General features: G+C 41.3%; 1 long non-coding RNA gene across 2 annotated transcripts in view; it reads left to right on the top strand.

Annotated features, from left to right (window-relative positions):
- LOC138737215 (uncharacterized) overlaps positions 1 to 19985 on the top strand; it is a 278027-nt gene that overhangs the window by 232662 nt on the left and 25380 nt on the right. For both annotated transcript variants that reach the window (XR_011340836.1, XR_011340837.1), the window contains one exon: positions 4456 to 4550. This is a non-coding gene — a long non-coding RNA (uncharacterized lncRNA). The remainder of the gene's footprint in view (positions 1 to 4455; positions 4551 to 19985) is intronic.

The following is a 19985-nucleotide window of genomic DNA, read 5'->3' as shown; positions in this document are numbered from 1 at the left end:
TTTGCCAGAGAGAGGTGAACCTCTGTAATTTGCAACCATGGGCAGCTGTGGAGGCCAGGTTGTTGAGTGTATTTAAGGCAAATATTGATAGGTAACTGAATAGTCAGGGTATTTAGGATCATGGGGAAAAGACAGGGGAAAAGGGTGTGTGGAAGAATGGATCAGCTAATGATTGGAGTGGACAATGGGCTGAGTGGTTTACTTCTGCTCCTATACCTTAAGGTAAGGTGTACACTTTGGTAAGTAAAAACAGGGCAGGTCTTGCATGGTTAATGGTAGGCCCTGAACGTGTTGTAAAACTGAGAAGCCCAGGGGTACTGATGCACATTCCCTTGAGGGTGGTAACTGGTGGACAAGGTGGTGAAAAGGGCATTTGGCATGCTTGCCTTCATTGGTTGCAGTAAAGAGCAGGAGGCTGAGTCGGGTCCTTATGAAGTTTTACCAAATTATGAGGGGCATGGATACTGTGTTTTTCCCAGGCTAGGGGAGTATAAAACAAGAACATAGGTTTAAAGTGAGAGGGGAAAGATTTCTAAGGGCTCAGGAGTGAGGCTTTACCTCAGGAGATGATGGGTAGATAGGTCAAGCTAACAGAAGCTAAAAAGAGTCAGGTACAATTACGATGTTTAAAAAAATATTTAGGCAACTACGTGGGTAGGGAAAGCTTGGAGCATCTTTTTCCCAGGACAGGATCAGCAAACACCAGAGGACATATGTACAAAGTTCAGGGGAGGAATCGGGTAAGTTTTCTGATTTAGAGTTGTGGGTGCCTGAAATGCCTTGCCAGGGATGGTGGTGGAGGCTGAAACATTGAGGGAATTTAAGAGACTCTTAGACACATGGATGAAATAAAAATAGAGGTTTATGAGGTAGGGAGGCTTTTTTTTAGGAAGTAATGTCTGGGTCAGTACAACATTGAGGGCCGAAGGGCCTGTACTTGCTGTATTATTCTGTTAGGGGAAACACATAGGTAATTGGGACAGCTCAGATAGACATCTTCATTGGCATACCCCAGTTGAGCTGAATGGCCTGTTTCTGTGCTATATAACTGTGACTAAAAGTTGCCAAGTGGTCCAGCACTGGGTCAAAACTTTGTTCCGGCAACATGGAGAGTTTGTGTGCAATCTGTTTGCCCAACGAAAGGAAGGCATTGAAGAGGTTAAAGTACAGATTCACTGGGTTGTTTCCTGGATTGGAATGTATTAGCTGTGAGGAGATGTTGGTCAGACTTAGTTTTATATGGAGCGTTGGAGGTTGAGGGACAATTGAAGTTCATAAAAATAATGAGAGGCATGGATAAGGTTGGTGATCTTTTCCCCAGGATGGAAATCTCAGATACCAGAGGCTACAGTCTTATGGCGAGAGGGGGAATGTTTAAAGAGTGACAGGTCAAGTTTTATTTTGTAGTGGTTGGTACCTGGAAAGTGTTGTCAGGGATGGCGATGGAAACAGATTAACTTGCTGTCATATCAAGAGACATTCAGTTCAACATAGGAAAGAGAGAAGGAAATGGATCAAGTGCAGGCAGATCAGATGTTGACAGCATTGGCACAGACATGGTTGGCTGGGTCTGGACTTTTGCATGTTTCTACGACCTAGACCAGCAGCAATAGAAATTCACCAAAATAATGGTATCTTCAAAACAATAATTTTTATCAAGAACTGTGACAGAGTATATAGATATGTTTTTGGGAGATAAATTGGGAAAGGTTTGTTAGGGTAGGTTACATACAAACACTTTAAAACAGATCTTATTTAAAATACTGGAGCTCTGTGCCTTGCTAGACATGACGGGGCCTCTGAGCTTTTGCAAGAGCTTTGAAGAGTGCTCAAAAACTTCACTAATGGATTGTTGTTTACAAAAGGCAACAGATGAAAGAGCATGTAGGAGCCACTGCTGTCTGGAAGAGGGTCATGTGATTTTGCAAGCAGAGAGAGTCTGAGGTTTTTTCTCTCCGAGAGAAAGAGACACACACGCACTTCTACAGTGTTACAGACAGCAGCTGGGACTGGAACGTGACAAGCTCTCAAGTTTGTAGAATTCGCCATTTTGGAAGACAGCCATGGTTCATGCAAGAGGAGAGGACTGGCTGTCTAATGTTTCACTTGGAATAAGAGAAACAAAAAGGAACTCTGTGGTGACCTGAAAGAAAGAGGTTATCATCTGGAAAACCCTGAGGGGGCAAGTACATCAGTTGAGGATTTTCTGGAACAGCAAATCTCTCTCTGAAAATCAACAAGAACCTTCCTGAGCGGTAACCATTTACCTTTCAAGCACCAAAGCCTAGTAAACTTTATAAATATTAAATTCAGTGCACATTGTAAGAATTGCCTGCAACCAATGAACTTGGAGGAATGAGAAGTGAGATTGGACTTTGAACCAAAGAATTTTTGTTAACTTACACACACATTACATACACGTGCACTTAGAATTAGAAGGGGGTTAAGTAAGCAATAGAGATTAGTTAAAGTTTGATTCTATTTTCATGCTTAAAGATAATTAAAAGTAACATTTGTTTAAGTAACCATTTGTCTTGGTGAATATCTATTGCTGATGGGTTTATCTGATTGAAAATTGGAGTTTTTGTGATTTATTCATTGTTTTTTTTAACAAGCTAATTTAAAGCGTGTGTGTGGAAAAACAGCAGTAATGGATGTTGATACATTTTTGTCACAACCATCACCTGCAGAACAAGAGAAAAGAGGAACCGATGGTTTTTTCTAAGGCATTAAAACTGACTGAAGTCCAGCATTGGATGAGGAAAATACAAATACAGAGGATTATACTGAAATATATAGGTGAGGGAAAATTGGTTGAGAAAGACTCGAAAATTTTCCAGAGGATAGATCTGTTGAGTTGCAATTGGAATTGGAGAAATTGAGGGTGGAAGAAGAAAGAGAGAAATTGAATTTTGAGTTGCAGAGACAACAATATGAGGCGGACCAAACTGAAAAGCAGAGGCTGAAAAGCAAAGAGAGGAGGCTGTAAAACAGAGGATATAGGAGGCAGAGGAAGTTGAAAAACAAAGAAAATATGACTTGGAGAAGATCGAAAGGGACAGACAGTTTCAATTAGAGAAATTAAAAGTTGAGATTGAGAGAAATAAGAGAATTGAGGCAGTAACTCCTGGGGAGAGTTCTCTGGGCTTGTAACAGAACTATTAATAACATTTCTTATTTAACTCTAAATGTAACTAACTTAACCAAACTATGCACAAGTATGTTTATATATATATATATATATACATATATGTGTGTGTTTATTTATGTATATATATATATTATATGTGTGTGTGTGCGTTGTAAAACCTATACCATAACTGTTTTGGCATAATTCAGAAAAGACTATTTTAAACTTCATTCTCAGAAAGTTTTTGTGTTGAAACTCAAATTCTTTACTGCTGTTCGAAAGATCTCAAAGTCACAAATTCTTGTCAATTTGTTTTCAGAGAATTGTTTCTTCATACGAATGATTTCCCTCTCTTGCATGGAGGTTTCTGAACTTGTGTCTTCTTCCACGATGATTTCACAAAGCCTGGCAAGGGTTACATGAAGGGGCCATGTAAAAATGGACATGGTAAAACTGTCCTCTTTCAAAGAGACAGCTGAAGTGACTCTTCCTTACCACTGATTTCTGTAACTCCCATGGCAAAGATAATGCACAAAAAACAGAACTTTTCTCACTAGAGGCTACGGCATTTCTGACCTCAGATGTTTCTTGGTGCAATATTAAAGATTTTTTTTTTGGAGCATTGAAATCACATGACCTGACATAATTGCAGTATTTGAAGTTTCTTCAAAGCACTTCAAAATTATAATTCAAAAGATAATGATTCCTCACTGTCTTCTGGCCATTGGATCAAAAGTCCTCTTTGTGTACACAGGTGCTTCTTCTTAGCAAACGCTATTGTTCCAGCTGTAGAATGAACCATTCAATTCTCATTTTTATTGCTTTTGTTTTCCAGAAGCTGTCTCCCCGAAAATAGCTTCTCTCTGTGTAATTGGGGGTGTGTGTGTGTCCCTTTCCACCCACAAAGGTTTTTCTAAGAAATGTATATAATTCTCATAAAAATTAATAATAACACAATTCCATCACACTAAGTTGAGACTTTACCTTATCAGGCTTGAGAAGTTTTGGGGTGAACATCTTACAAATAAACAAATCAGATAATAAATCCACGAGTTATTAAGGTGGGAAAACAATGTTTATTGAAATGGTAATTAGCTTCATTATTGCAAATAAGTCCATAAATTATTTTTTCTGTGCAAAAAAAGTTTACTAATTTGGCTGACCACAGTTGGAACAGTAACTACATACAAGCTTTGTCAATTCTGAAAAGAGTTAGAGGTGATATCATTTATTTTTCCATCAATTCCCCACATTTAATTCCCCCCTCCCCCACCATGGTAAAGCACTGTATGTAATATTGAAATAATTGTTTTGTAACTCTGAAGGAAATCGCAGCTCGCTGCGGATTGAAAATGAACTCGCTGAATGTCTGGATACAGACTGATCTCACTGAGGCTTGGGAACCCGAACAACTCTAGTGGTAAGTCAATCCATTTAAATCGTCTAAATAAATGTGTCAAAATTTTACGAATTATTTATTTTTTGTTTTTCTATTTGGATCTTGTGTTAAATATTTTTAGTATCACCCATAAGTGCAGGATTTCAGCTGGTTTCTAGCCTCAATTCCAGGTCGATTTCACTCAATGCCATAACCTAACAAAAGTCTACTGATGAAAGTCCTGATTAGCCACAAATTGCAACATTCTAGAATTTTTTGAAAACGCTTCTTGCTAATTTGCAACATAAATGGTCTCATTCCAATTTGATAAATTATGTACCTTTAATTATGATTTCCCTATTGGTAGAAGTGACCACAATTCCCTGACCCTTAGAATAAGAGCAGACAAAATGGTCATGTTTAATTACAATGAGATGAGGCCGGAACTAGGGAGAATAAATTGGGAACAGATGTTTTCTTGGGTGTGGAAGCACAGAAGAAACGTGGAGAATGTTTAGGGACCACTTACATGGAGTTCTGGATGGGTTTGTTCCAATTTGACAGGGAAAAGATGTTAGGATAAAGGGTCTGTGTTTAACAAAATGGGTGAGTCAGCAAGATTTAGGAAGCAAAAGACAGGAAGGGCTCATGAGAATTGTATGATAGCCAGGAAGGAGCTTAAGAATGGGCTTAAGAGAGCTGAAGGGGGCGTGAGAAAGCCTTGGCATGTAAGATTTAGGAAAACTTGGTGTTCTATGCTTACATCAAGAACAGAAGGATGTCAAGAATGTAGGATAAGCCATGCAAGGATGAGGGAGGCAACATGCCTAGAGGTGAAAGAGTTAGGGGAGGTCCTAAAGTGACCTTTGCTTCATTGTTTACCAGAAACCTTGGTTAAGGTGAGGTCAGAATAGAACAACCTGTTGTGCCAGAGCACATTGAGGTTAAGAAAGTGGAAGTGCTGGATCTTCTTAAAAATATTAGGATTGATAAGCCTCCAGGAGCAAACAAGATATACCCAAGGTTGCTGTGGGAAGGGAGGGAAGAGATTGCTGGGGCAATGGCAGTGATCTTTGAATCGTCCTTGGGGAGTTACTGAAGGAGTGAAGAATGGCAATGGGAAATAGCTTGGGAATTATAGACCACTGAATCATACATTCATGGTCTGCAAACTATTGGAGAAGATTCTTAGGGACAGAATTTATGAGTATTTAGAGAAATATAGTCTTCTCAGAATGGGGTCTTCCATCCAGGTCATCCGAGATGTCCTCCTTCAAAAACTGAGGCTTCCCCTCTACAACCATCAACCAGCCCTCACTGCATATCCTCCATCTGCCCTGGTCCCTTCTGCCCCCAAGCACAACAAGGACAGGATTTTCTTGTCTTCACATACCACCCCACTAGCCTCCGCATCCAGCATATCATCTTCCGCAATTTCTACCACCTACCACGTGATCCCACCACTAGACACATATTCTCCTCTCTCCCCCTTTACCTTCCATAGGAACCGTTCCCTCAGTGACTCCCTTGCCCACTCCTCCCTTCCCACCAACACTTCACTTGCGAACCTTAAGGGGTCATCTACTGCATCCAGTGCTCCCATTGTGGTCCCGTCTACATTAGAGGGACTGGACACAGACACAGCTTTGATGAGCACCTCAGCTCTGTCATTAGAATAGTGGGAATTTCCCAGTGGCCACCATTTCCATTCCCTGCCCCATTCCCATGCCAATATGTCTGCCAATGGTCTTGTGCACTACCAGATTGAGATCACCTGCAAATTGGAAGAACAACACCTCATATTCCTTCTGGACACCATCCAACTAATGCAATTAACATTAACTGACTGTCTGCTTTTTACCCATACCTTGAAGAAGAGCTTAGGCCTGAAACATCGGTAATATCTCTTTCCCTCCGATGGACGTTGCAAGACCTGCTGAGTTCCTCCAGCATATCTGTGTTTTTACTACAATCACTGAATCTGCATACTTTTGTGTTTGATTAACATTGACTCCCTTGATCAATTCTCACCTTTCCTCTCCTGTCCAATTATCACCTTTTGTCTGTTGGTCTATGCCTCCTGTGCTCTTTCCTTCTCCCCAGACTTTTATTTCAGACGCTTGCCTGCTTTTTACTCGTACCTTGAAGAATCGATTCAGAATTGTCTTGCCTGCAAAAAAAAAACAGGATAGTAGTGGATGGAAAGTATTTTGACTGGAGGTCAGTGACAAGTGGAGTTCCGCAGGGATCTATTCTGCAACCCCTGCTCTTTGTGATTTTTTAATAAATGACTTTGTCGAAAAAGTGGAGGGTGGGTCAGTAAGTATATAGATGACACAAAGGTTTGAGATGTTGTAGGTAGTTTAAGAGGTTGTCACAGATTACAGTGAGATATAGACAGGCTGCAGAGTTGGGCAGCAAAGTGGCAGATAGAGTTCAATCTGGTTAAGTGTGAAATGATGCATTTTGGAAGGTCACACTTGAAGGCAGAGAACATGGTTAATTGCAGAAATCTTAACAATGTGGAAGAAAATGGACTTTGTGGTTCAAATCTATAGCTCTTTCATGGCTGCCATGCAAGTTGATAGGGTGGTTAAGAAGACTATGATGTACTGACTTTCCATTAGTCAGAGGATTGAGTTCAAGAGTTGAGAGTTAATGTGGCAGCTCTGACTACACTTGGAATATTTGTTCAGTTCTGTGTGGGAATGGGGTGAGGATTTGAAATGGTTGGCCACTAAGATATTGCAGTGGTTGTCTGTACTGACCTCTTATTGACCAAGCTCCCTCTCTGGTGAACCCTGTTTAGGATGTCTCTTACCACCTCTGCCTCTGTATTTTCTCCTTTCTACTTAAACAGTCCTACCTTCACTCTGGTCATCCTTCTTCACATATGCATAAAACTCCTTTGCCTATTTTTTTCATGTGCCCCCTTCTAGGTCTCCTAAGTCCTTTCCAAAGTTCCTTCCTGGCTACATACAATTCTCATGAGCCTTTCCTGCCTTTTACTTCCTTAATCTTTTGTATGCTTCCTTCTTCCTCTTCACTAGCTGTCTCACCTGTTTTGTCAACTATAGTTCCACATTCTTCTCCCTTATTCCTAATACTTCTTGCATTGAAATAAACCTATTCTAATCCTTTCATCTGACAGCATTTATGTTCATTCCACTCCCTGTCCTTCCTCAATCTCACTACACATTGCAACAACCTTTCCATCATCTGTTCTTTGCCCTATCATTCTGGTTCCCATCCTCCTGCCAAACTGGTTTAAACTAGTTCATCCAGCTTGGTTCTTTATTGAAACAACCTGAAGAATGCCAGTGATCAAAAGTTGGAAGGGCAATGAACCAAGGAGATGAAATCTCAGTCAGGAACCCACTTGTGACTCTTGAAGGCACTATTTTGCCACTGGCCATGGCTGAAACCTACTTGGAAGTGTAAAACCAGCATGGGAAACTAGTTTGCCAGGAGTGGAGGAATCTGAGTGCATATTCAGAGGGAGAGAAGAACTGGCAATGAAAAGCACAAATCAGTAAGATAATTTGAATCATAAAACAACAAAGATTAGAAAATGGATAGAGAAGACACAAGTCTGTGATTATTAATAAATACATAGTTCCAAGAGTGATGGTGTACAAATTAATAGAGCTGAAGGCACTGATAGACGTGTAGGAAAATAGAGAGGGTGACAGATAGTATGGCAGTTTGCACAACACTATTACAGCACCAGCGACCTGAGTTGGGACACGATCCAAAGATGTACAGTTAGCAGGTTAATTAGTCACGTGTGTGTATTTGGGAGGCACGGCTTGTGGGCCAGAAGGGGCTGTTACTGTGCTGCATCTCTACATATAATTTGAAGGGATAGGCATTGGGGAAGCTTGTCAGAGGGTAGGAATGGCACCTCACCATTCCTGGTTATAGTTTTCATACTGGATAAAGGAAACGGGCGTTACCAACACTGGTTCAAGAAATGGAAGCAGCAATAAGGAGGGGTGATTGGTAAGAAGGATAATTGAATAACATTCTGTGATTGAACAAAGTGTGAATCACAAGAAGGGATCAATAAAATTGAACTGTAGATTAGAAGGCAAACTTCTGATAAGTGATAATAGTGAGATATTATCATTATCGAGTATTATCTGGGATAGTATTAAGGACATGTAATTGCTACATTGAATTCAGGAGATTTCTTTTCACCAGTTTATATCAAGCTGAATAGAGAAGGGGCAATTCTAGATTTAGTGTTTGGAATGAAACTGGGCATACAGGAGCAAGTTTAGAAATGTAATTCTATCATGTATGTCCTGATCCCTTATTTTCAGTAACTTCCAAGTTCTAGATGCTGTCAAGATTTTTTATAGCAGAAGCAGACCCATTAGCCCAACTTGTCCATGTTGACCAGGTTGTCCTCCTAAATTAATCTCATTTACCAGAGTTCAGCCCGTATTCAGTTTTTAAAAAAACCCTGGTGTCAGGCACCTACGGGGATTGGTAGATAACACATAAGTGAATTTACTGGTTGCCTGAGACTCACTCTTCCAATGCCTAACTAATACACTGCATTAAGAATAAACAGTTTAAGAGACAAAAGAGTGCAAAATGTAAAGTAATTTGAAAATAAAATCAGTATTATAGTCCTTAATTATGTAAAGATCACTTTAATCAAGTAGTTTCTGTAAGTTTTTAAATTTAAATTTGAATTCATCATTCGCATTGTAACAGTGTTCACTAAATACTAACTGTGCTGCCATCATAATTAACGCCTTCTCCCCCATGATTACAGATAAAGCCTTACTAATATACTTAATAATCTGCTAATAAAGATAAAGACTCTGACTAAGAAGAGATAAGGAGACACTTTAAGAGAGTCACCCCAACAGCGAGCAACCAGAGCTCTTCATCCTGGGCAATGCCATTTTATTCAAACACAACTTTATTCAAACAGCTGCTATGAGCAAAGCACAACCAAGTCACTCTGCTGGCTGAATATTTGCTTTCATCTTCACCAAAGGTTTATGTGTTACAATTTTAATCTTTTATTAATTCTTGTTTCAGTTTATTTTCCTCTTTTTTTGTCATTTGCTTGAATTCCAGATAAAATGGGTTTTATTGTACCTCTAAACTAGTGATTCCCAAAGAGGGTGGTGCTTCCCCCATGGGCAGTGGAAAGATCCAAGGGGGTGATGAGGAAAAAGGGAGCTGTCAAAACATTTGTTTGTATCTTGGAAAAGTGGTCTGGGATATTGCGTCTCAAAATTCCTGGCCAGGAAACAACGGTTGAATAAATCCATCAGGAGATCTGGCCATAACCCTACTGCAGCGGAGTGGACCCTCGCCATTCACTGGTCCACCCTTTCTGATGCTGCAGCTCCAGCACTGCTTTCTGTATGTCATTGATGGATACATGCAGGACCTCAATGTGTCCTGGCGGAGGCGCTGACGGGGGATGGCCCAACCTTTGTGGACAGATCCCGGCCATTGCTCAACTTCCCTGCACAATACTCCTTCCAGATTCCCGAAAGCAAATATCGTAAGTTAGCCCTACATTCTTTTCTACCTTCCAGGCCCTAACACGCATGGACCTCTCCAAGTATCTTATCAACCACTGTACAGCTTAAAGACAGCACAATCCCTTTCAGATAGGGAAGGATGGTGGTGACCAGGTATCCCGCCACTACAGCAGTAATCCAGAATCCATCAGGGGACTCATGGCCGAGGGCGCTGTTGTAACTGTGCCAAAAAACCCTTAGCTGAGGAATCTAACTCCCACTTTGAGTTTACTCAGAATTAATGACAGACACAGAGTTTCACCAAACCACACCCGAACTCTTTTCACTTCCTATTTTCAAAAAAATGGAGTGAGCTATTTACACAAGCTCGACTTCAAGGCACAAGACAGTCTCGTGAGCCATTCAGATGATTGGCTCCAGTAGTAACATCCACTCCTGGTGACTGTGGGTCACTCTGATGAGGACGTCCTAGCACCTCCCCTTTTGAGCTGTTTTACTCATATGAGTGGAGACTTGGGTCAACTTGGAAGGGCTTTACTTGTTTGCAAACTCTCTGTGAAGTTCATACAGGTTCCCGTGGTTCATTGGGTAAAATCTCATTTTCTTGTGATGGTTGTGCTTGGTTGGTCACTGGTTTTCGTAGTCCAAAAGACTCCAACAGAGCATCCAAGCTGAGTTGCTCAGGTGTCTCAGCGAGATTACATTCGGTTGGTCGGAACTAGTTGGCATGTCTAGTCCATCTGTCCAGTCCAACCTGCGCATGATAGAGAATCTCCCTGATCTTCCTCAGGATTCTCCCCAGCTGCCACTCATCTTACTTAACCCTATAACCTCACTCCAGCACATGTTGTCTATCCCAAAATATTTTGTTTTTCTGTTGAGCTGTCTTTCCATATCCAAATCTCTGCATCCAGGTTCTGTCTTTTGTGGGAAAATAATGTCAAATGGTGTTCTAATTTTCCTACTGAAGATGTTTTCAGCTGGCGAAGTGCCACTAGGAGTTTGTGGGCTTGGAGTGATCCTGTAATTTAACAATAATGTCTGCAGGATCTCCTCCGTTGGAGCCTCCTCCTTAGCTTTGTGTAGAGCCCATTTGAACGTATCCACAAACCATTCTGCCTGACCATTGGACTGTGGATGATATGGAGGCAAGTGAATACAAGTGATGCCATATTGTTTGCAGAATAAATCAAAGTTGGCTGCCGTCAATTGTGTCCCATTGTCTAAAATTAACATTGCAGGAGCACCAAAACGATTGAACATGGATTTGAGTTTCATAACTGAAGCCGATGCAGTTGGTCGCTTATCTCCGGCCATTTGGAGTATGCATCCACTACAATTAGATAGTACTCCCCATTAATTGATCTTACATAATCTTTATGAAGACGATTCCAGGGTCCACTTGGTTGTGGCCAGTAATGTAAATTCATCTTGATAGGGAATTTCACAGCTGAGGTACACCAGATACATTGCCATGTTAGTCTTTTTAATCTGGTCATCCATCAGAAACCAATAAACATAGCTTTGTGCAAGTGCTTTTCCTCGATTTGTTCCAGGATGTCCCCTGTGAAACTGTTTTAGGATTGCTGATTGCAGAGTTTGTGGTATCACAATCCTTTCTGCAACAAAAGACAACTATTAGAGATTGTTAATGATTCTTGTATTTAAAAAAAAATGGCTGAATTTCCATTCTTGTACAAATTTTTGGCCTCCCTGAACAATGATAACGCATTATCTCTTGAAGAATGCCATCTTCGTTCGTTGCTTGTCTGACTCTTTCTGCTGTAACTGGCAGTGAGTTAATAACATTTTTGAATCCCTGGTTGACCTATGCCTCTACCGAGAGTTCCGTGACAAGAATATTTACTGGCTCTGTTTCCTGTTCACTAATGAGTTGTGACAATGCATCAGCTTGTCCGATACCTGTAGTTGGCAGGTATTTAATTTTGAAATCACACCCAAGAAGCATGGTTGCCCATCTTTGCAGGTGGTTTCCCGTGTAAATTGGAATTCCTTTCTTTGAATTGAATTCTGCTAATAGTGACGTGATCTGTCAGAAGAGTGAATTGCCATCCTTGGAGAATTTTATGTAGTTTCTTCACCTCAAAAACAATTGCTAGAACCTCCTTTACAATTTGTCCATAGTTACGCTCTGCAGCGGTTAGAGAGTGTGTTGCGTGTGCCTTTTGATTCCAATCTGGGAATGTGTGTGAAATGACTGCACTCACCCCAGACTGAGATGCATCTGAAGCTACGACAATCTCCAAGTTTGGATTGTAATACGTCAAAAGAAGGTTCAAATTTAGCATTGTCTTAACTTGATTAAACGGCTCTTAACATTTTGAAGTCCAATTCTATTTGCTACCTTAGTAAGGAGCTTGTTGAGTGGATCACAGAGTTTATGCATCTCCAACAGAAATTAACTATAATGACTAATAAGACCCAAAAATGAATGTAGCGTGATCACATCTGTGGGTGCATGCATGCGCCTAATAGTATCAAGGTTTTGTGGATCTGCCTGCCGTCCATGTTCGTCAATGATGAGACCCAGATATTTCACTGACTTCATGAAAAATGTGCATTTTTCTGGACGCACTCAAAAACCGTAGTCTCTGATGTGGGACAAAACACAATTAAGATGATCAAACAATTCTCAAGCATGTGCTCCCATGACCAGGATCATCTAGGTACACTGCAACTCGTGGAACACCATTCAGCATTGTCTCTATGGTCTGTTGAAAGATAGCTGGAGCTCTTCACTCCGAATGGTAAATGGGTGATTCTGAATATTTCATGGTGCATATCAATGGTCAGCAATTCTCTGGATTCGGCATCAACCTCCACCTGAAGATATTGCCTCTGCTCTCCCCAAATAGACAAGACACAGATAGATGGGTCACTGTCAGGGGAGGTAAAAGGAAGGGGCCACTAATGCAGAGTACTCCTGTGGACGTTTCCATTGAGAATATGTATGCTGTTTTATATATTGCTGGTGAGGACAATCTACCAAGGACGAGTCAAGGCAGTCAAATCTCTGGCACAGAGATTGACTCCTCGGCTCAGAAGGGAAGGGCTGAGAAGAGGAGAGCATTATTAATAGGGGACTCATTAGTTAGGAGGACAGACAGGAAGTTTGCTAGAATGCATTGAGACTCCCAGATGGTATGTTCCCTCCCAGGTGCCAGGGTCAGGGATGTCTCAAATCGTCTCAGCAGCATTCTGGAAGGGGAGGGAGAGCAGCCGGATGTCGTGGTCCACGTGGGGACCAATGACATAGATAGAGGTAGAGACGAGGTCCTCAAGAGGGAATATAAAGAGTTAGATAGAAAGTTAAAAGAGCTTCAGATTCCTAGATCATTGGGATCGCTTCTGGAGGTCAGACCTCCATAAAAAAGGATGCGCTGCACCGAAACTGGAAAAGGACCAATATCCTGGCAGGAGGGTTTGCTGGAGCCTTTGGGGAGGGTTTAAACTAACTTTGCTGTCCATAATGAGAGCAAAGAGAATAGGATAGCAGCGAAACAGGGAGTTACAACAGAGGAAGAAATTAATAGTGAGGAGATGGTCAAAAATGACATAAAGGAAAGGCGGATAAGCAGACAGGAGAAAGCTGTTCAACAGGAATACAGCTCATACATCATCGATAACGGGCGTACGGGTACATAAATGCACTTTAACATCAGAAACAAAGTAGATGACCTGGTTGCTCAGATTCAGCTAAAAAGGTGTGACATTGTGGCCATTACTGAAACATGGTGTGCGATAGGGAGCTCTATCCAAGGATACACAGTCTATAGGAAAGATAGACAGGAGGGTAGAAATGGAGGGGTGGCTTTGATGATAATTAATGACATTAAATCAATAGAAAGAAGGGGCATAGGGTCTAAGGCAGTAGAATCAGTATGGTTTGAATTAAGAAATGCCAAGGGTAAAAAGATTATATTAGCAGTTATATACAGGCCCCCAAATACCAGCCAGGAAGTGGACTATGATATCAAAAGGTATCAAAATAATTATGGGAGATTTTAACATGGCAGGGGATTGGGAAGGACAGGAATTTACTGGATCACAGGAGAGTGAGTTTGTAGAAAACCTGAGATGTATTTTTGAACAACTTGTTGAGAAGCCCACCAGAGGATCTTCAGTTCTCAATTGGGTCACTGTAATGCGCGTCGAAAGAAGCAAAGACTTGTTGATCCAAACCAAGGCTTTTATTAACTAAAAGACTGGAGCATATCACAAGTAGGTCGACCAGTCCAGAAAGACCTGGTCTGGCTAGGAGCAATCCTTTAAGACCTGCCAGTAAGTGTGGCTACACTCTCAGCCAATCAGTCATCCTACACTACAATCTGTACATATACACATTCGTGATAGAATCTGTACTATCAAATTCACGTGCAATGAACATGAGGTCATTAGCGAGTTAAAGGTCTTAGAACCTCTCGGAAGCAGTGACCATAACATAGTCTAATTCAATTTCAAATAAGAAAAGGAAAAAATGTTATCGGATGTATCAATTTTTCAGTGGAATAAAGGAAATTATGGTGGTATGAGGAAAGAACTGGCTCAAGTCGACTGGAAAAGCAAACTTGTCAGAGGAACAGAGCAGGATTGGAAGATATTTTTGCAAATAATAAGACAAGCAGGATAGATATATTCCAAAGAAAAGGAAATTAGTCAAAGGAAAGATGGGACCAATGTGGCCAACAAAAGAAGTAAAGGCTAAGATAAAAGCAAAGGGGAGGGGAATCAGAGGGCTGGGATTCCTTTAGAAACTTGCAGAAAGAAATAAAGTCACAAGGAAAGAAAAGATGAGTTATGAAAGGAGATTGGCAAACAATATAAAAGACACTTTTTAAAAATATATAAAGAATAAAAGAGATACACGTGTTGACATAGGACCAATAGAAAATGATGTTGGGGAAGTTACAATAGGTTACAAAGATATGGCAGAAAAATTAAATTAATATTTTATGTCTATTCACTGTGGAAGACATTAGTAATATCCCTGACAGACATAGGCTTCAGGGAGTAGAGTTGGACACAGTTAAGATTACGAGAGAAATTGTGCTAGGTAAATTGAATGGATAAATTGAATTGATAAATCTCCCGGACTGGACAAGGGTCACCCATGAGTTTTGAAAGAGGTGGCTTTGGAGATTGTCGATCAATTCGTGGCAATCTTCCAGAAGTTGATAGTCTCTGACGTGGTTCCAGGGGATTGGAAGGTTCCATATGTGGTTCCATTGTACAAGAAAGGTGGGAAACAGAAAAAAGGAAACTATAGATATAAAGTCTGATGTCGGTGGTTGGGAATGTATTGGAGTCAATCCTCAAGGATGAAGTTATGAAATACCTGGAAATGCACGACCGGATAGGTCCAAATCAGCATGGTTTTGAAAGGGTTGATCATGCCTGACTAACCTTTATTGAAGAAATACCAGGTAGGATAGACAAGGGGGAGGTTGTGGATGTTATATATTTGGATTGTCAAAAGGCTTTTGATAAAGTGCCGCATGTTAGGCCGCTAAATAAGATGAAGGCCTATGGAATTACAAGGATGCTGTTAGACTGGATAGAAAATTGGCTGATAAGCAGAAAGCAAAGGGTTGAAATCAAGGGATCCCTTTCAGGATGGCTGCCTGTAACAAGCGGTGTTCCATAGGGGTCGATCTTGGGGCCACTGCTGTTTACAATTTATTTTAATTATTTGGATAATGGAATGAATAGTTTTGTGTCAAATTTGTGGATGACACCAAGATAGGTGGTGGAGCAGGAATTGTTGGAAGAAACTGTAAAATTGCAGAGGGACATAGACATTGGGAGACTGGGCAAAAATATGGCAGATGAGATACAATGTTGAAAAGTGTTTGGTTCTACATTTTGGCAGTGGAAATAAACAGGCAGAGGACTATCTGGATGGGGAAAAAATTCAATAATCGGAGGTGCAAATAGACATGGGTGTCCTCGTGCTGAGTAATCTAAAAGTTAATGCCCAGGTGGGATTGGTAGTGAAGAAGGCAAATGCTATGCTAGCATTCATTTCAAGAGGTACAGTGTACAAGAGTAGAGAGGTGTTAATGAGACTCTATGGGGCACTGGTAAGGCCTCATTTGGAGTACTGTGTACAGTTTTGGGCCCTCTATCTTAGAAAAGATGCGATGTTGTTGGAGAGGGTGCAGAGGAGATATACCTGGATGATTCCTGGAATGCAGGGGATGATGTATGGGGAGCATTTGACAGCTCTTGGGTTGTATTCATTGAGGTATAGGAGAATGAGGGGGGGAATCTCATAGAGACATTTTGAATATTGAAAGATTTTGACAGAGTGAATGCCAATAAGATATTTCCCTTGATAGGTGAATCGAGGATAAGGGGTCATAGACTTAAAATTAGAAGTTATCCAATTAGAACAGAGAGGAGGAAGAACTTTAGTCAGATGGTCATGGATCTGTGGAACTCACTGCTGCACCAAGCAATGGAGACCAGATCACTGGGAGTATTTAAACAGGAAATGGATAAGTAAGGGTATCAAGGGATATCGGGAAAAGGCTGGAAATTGGAACTAGGTGTGAGCATAATTCAGCTTAGTGTAGAATCACAGAAGAGACTCGATGGGCCTAATGGCCTGCTTCTGCTCCTATAACTTGTGATCTTCAAAAAGCATTTGCTTCCATTCAGCTTTGTTAAAAAGTCATCAGACAGTGGCGGTGGGTATCCAAATCTGCATTCAGACCAGTTGAAAAATCATCACACAGACATCTGGATCCATTCGATTTCTTCACCCCCATGATAGGTCCAACCCATGATGAGTAGTTGACCTGATCAATTACTCTTTCATGTTGCAGCCATACCAATTCTTACTCCACTTCTTGCAGTGTTGCATATGGGACAGGTTGTATTGGCATGAAAGTCAGTTTCACATTTGGCAGAAGAGAGAATTTGCCTCTGTTTGAGTGCACCGTCCGAGGCCTTTGGAAAATACTTTTGCATGGAGTGCCTTAACTGTACCAGCAATTCTTGTGCTGTATTTGCTGCTGTTGGGGTATGTGCCACTCAAACTTTTGACAAATATCGTTAAGTGGACAGTCCAGTAGGTTCAACCTTTCGATCCAGTCAAAACCCATGAGATCAAGGTTAGAACATTTTACCAGATAACATGATCCATTTTCTTCTCTGCTGTTTAAGTTGACAGAACAGTCAACTTTGCCTAGCAACTCCAGGACCCAGAAGCATTCCATGCTGTGTTTTCGGTTGGAGTCACCTCTGGCTGACCAATCTGTTTCCACATTTTCTTTGATATTAGGGTAATGTCAGACCCTCTATCAATTTGAAGCCTCACTGGGATGCTGTTAATGTGCACTTTCACATATTTACTGCATTTGACATTTGCCACCTTGAAAGTCACTTTAATTGGTTTCACTTTTACTAACTTATCAGGTGTTTTCCATCTGCCAGTCCTACGGCATTCTGCTTTATGTCCTCGATGCTTGCATTTATTGCAGCGCTGCTGTCTGTATGGGCAGTAATGAGCGTAGTGTTACTCGTTGCAATTCCAACAGATGCTGGGTGGTTTGGCTAGGCGAGTCACACTTTTATTTGGTCTTGTGGGATCTGCTGACACCACTTGATGATGGGTGCGTCGCTTACACTATTTTGTTGTTGTCATCTTTAAAATTAGTTAAGCGTTGGCATTTAGCGGTTAATCTTCGAAGGGTCGTGTTGGACTCCTGCTCAATTTTTGCCAGCGACCACGTTCTGATGTCTACATCGTGGTGCGACTGCATTCCTGCTACAAAGACGAGACACTTGAACTGGTCTTCAGTCAGCATAGAGTTTAAAACACTCACACTGTCAATTTACCATTACTCGCTTATGCCACTAAATATTCATTATCTCTCTTGGTCATTTTTAAACACTGATACCGAATGTTGAACAGTGATGTTTGTTCACCGAATATTTCTGCCTTTACATTGTGTTTCCCTGAAACTGAGCTCCCAGGGAAGTTTTGGCAGAATAAAGTTTATGAAGTGCTCGTGTCCTCAACAACAGCCTAATCTTCCATTGTCTCACTGATCTTGGAATAGTCTACTGAAAACAAGTCTTCATACTTTTTGTACCAAGTTTCAAAAGTTCATGACTCTGAGTCATTATTAAACTCAGTGATAGGTTCATTAATGTGTCTGCAAAATTTGTTTTAACTGCAGGCTCGCCTTCCTCAATGATTGAAGCTCCAATGGACATTTTTGCCGCCAGCTGGTCCATTAGCTTCATTAGTATCAGTTCAAAGCTCTCTTGCTTTTGTTTGAGGACAGCCTTGACCTGTTCCATTGTTACTGACATTTTTCTTCAGCTCTTTGCCAAAATATATTGTAATTGTGCCCAAAATGTTTGGGCTACACACATAGCTGAGTTAGAGAATTAATGACAGACACAGAATTTCTCCAAACCATACCAAACACTCTACTTCCTATCTTCAAAAAAATGGAGTGAGCTATTTATATAAATTTACACAAGCTTGACCTCAAGGCACAAGACAGTCTCTTGAGCCACTCTAGAGGTAACACCCACTCCTGGGGACTGTGGGTCACTCTGATTGGGGCATTCTTGTATAGTCCAGTAACTAGATCCCAGTCATTAAGGGTCCTAATCACATCCCCTACCCTACGCCACTCTGCCCATGACTATAAAGCCCACTGCAGCAAGTCAACTGGACAGCAGCAGCTTCTGAACCCAAAAGAATGTGTTAACCTCAACAGCCTCGGATGGCTTCCTGACTCTATAACCCTCCCAGATATCTGCTTTCCGATTAGGGTACGCTCACACTGGTACCAACTGCATCCCATATCTGGAGTAGCCATGTGGCCATAGATCAAACTACCATACATTAAACTACCATACATTGACCGGTCTGCACACAAGGTGTGTGCCTTTATTCGCTTTGGCCCGGGTTTCCCCATCGGGGAGCACCACTGCAGCAGTGTTTACACTTCAAATTTTAACTGGGTGATCTTGTGTTCCTTTCATTGCAATGCTTCATTTCGTTGCTGCAGGTAGACTGTCAGCAGCCAAACAATCCTTCTATAGCTCCCCTTACATTATTTGAGGAGGGACATAAGATGGTGGCCAATCTCCTCCCCTTACAAGTCCACACTATCTAACCATTCCACCGGCTTGTAGGGCTTGCCAGACTGCCAAATCCAGCAATGTCTTTGATTGGCCACAGTACTCTGTCTCCTGTACACGTGGGGCCCTTCATTTTAGCCTTTTGCCAGAACATCGCTCCCACCCAATTGCCAGGTTGTTTTTCCTTGAACCATTCTCTTAGCGCAAATCTGTGGTCGGAAAACAAGTTTGAAGGGTTCAAATAGTGACAATCCTCGCTACATGTCAGTGTGAAAAGTGAACTTTATTTATACACGCCAATGCATAACAAGAGATACACATACACCCCCATGCAAACCAGTAATGTTCGGATACAAGTTTGTGAAACAATACCAATGTTAATTCATGAGTTCATACAATCAGTACCTACCACCCATATGGTGACAAGCAGGCACAGCACCAATGAACAAGGTGATGTGCATCTATCTACAAATTACAAGGGCGAGACACAATAGTTGTTTTAAATTTGCAGTACACCTAATACCAAGAAAGAGGTGTGTGTTTGTTGTATATATGGTTTGTGATTGGGGTGGGGGGGGTGGTCTAGAGATGCAACCTGGGAGCCAGGGGGGTTTTTGAGAACCACTGCTCTAAACCTTTTCTATCATGTACCTGTCTAGATATCTTTTAAATATCATAATTGACCCAGTCTCCACCACTTCCATACTCACCACTCTCTCTGTGAAAACATGCCCCTCAGGTCTCTTTTCCCCTCATCTTAAATTTGTGCCCTTTAGTTTGAAATTCACCTACCCTGGGAAAAAGGCATTAACTAACTTAACTATCTCCCTCTTCAGGG

The sequence above is a fragment of the Narcine bancroftii genome, chromosome 6 (assembly GCF_036971445.1).
Source record: "Narcine bancroftii isolate sNarBan1 chromosome 6, sNarBan1.hap1, whole genome shotgun sequence".
Taxonomy (NCBI): domain Eukaryota; kingdom Metazoa; phylum Chordata; class Chondrichthyes; order Torpediniformes; family Narcinidae; genus Narcine; species Narcine bancroftii.
Note: the sequence above shows the minus strand (reverse complement) of the source record. Positions and strands in the feature narration are given on the sequence as shown.